Source organism: Sinocyclocheilus grahami, unplaced genomic scaffold (assembly GCF_001515645.1).
Source record: "Sinocyclocheilus grahami isolate Dianchi unplaced genomic scaffold, SAMN03320097.WGS_v1.1 scaffold222.1, whole genome shotgun sequence".
Lineage (NCBI taxonomy): Eukaryota > Metazoa > Chordata > Actinopteri > Cypriniformes > Cyprinidae > Sinocyclocheilus > Sinocyclocheilus grahami.
The window spans coordinates 1757442-1758187 of record NW_015505401.1 but is presented as its reverse complement, the minus strand read 5'-3'; positions in this window follow the sequence as shown (position 1 = coordinate 1758187).

Below are 746 nucleotides of genomic sequence, written 5' to 3'. Positions count from 1 at the left end.
TTGGCTAGACAGTGGTTTGAGCGACAGTAAAAAGAACGATGATTGGCTAAAAACTAGATGGGGGCGATACTTGCTTGTGAACTCTGAAACGGTGTTGGATGTGTGTGCGTTGAAGTTAAACAGGTTTCAGATCTGTAAAGGAAGAAGTGTGCGTTTCTCTATTGCAAAGTGACTTCCACTTCTCTTTTTAACAATGTTGTTGATGTTGTTGTTAAGAACGCATGTAACACCTCTGTTCATCAATTTGCACTGGCTACCAGTAGCTGCTCGCATTATATTCAAGGCATTAATGTTTGCCTACAAAACCACAACTGGCTCTGCACCCATTTACCTAAATTCATTACTTCAGTGTTATGTGCCCTCTAGAAGCTTGCATTCTGCAAGTGAATGGCGTATTATTGTGCCATCTCAAAGAGGCACAAAATCACTTTCACAGACTTTTTCATTAACTGTTCCCTCCTGATGCAAACCCACAACCTTTGGGTTATGAGTCCGACTCTCTAACCATTAGGCCACGACTTCCCGATGACCTGCCCAACTCAATCCAAGCAGCTGAGCCATCTTCAAGAAACAACTAAAAACACATCTGTTCCACCTTTATTTTACCCTCTAACTCTAGCACTTTCTATTCTATTTTAATTCTACTTTATCTACATCTTTTTTTTATTACAATTTTTTTTGTTAAAATATTTTTCTATTCTATTTTTTCTATTCTATCTACTTGTTTTTCTTTGTGTGTGTGTGTG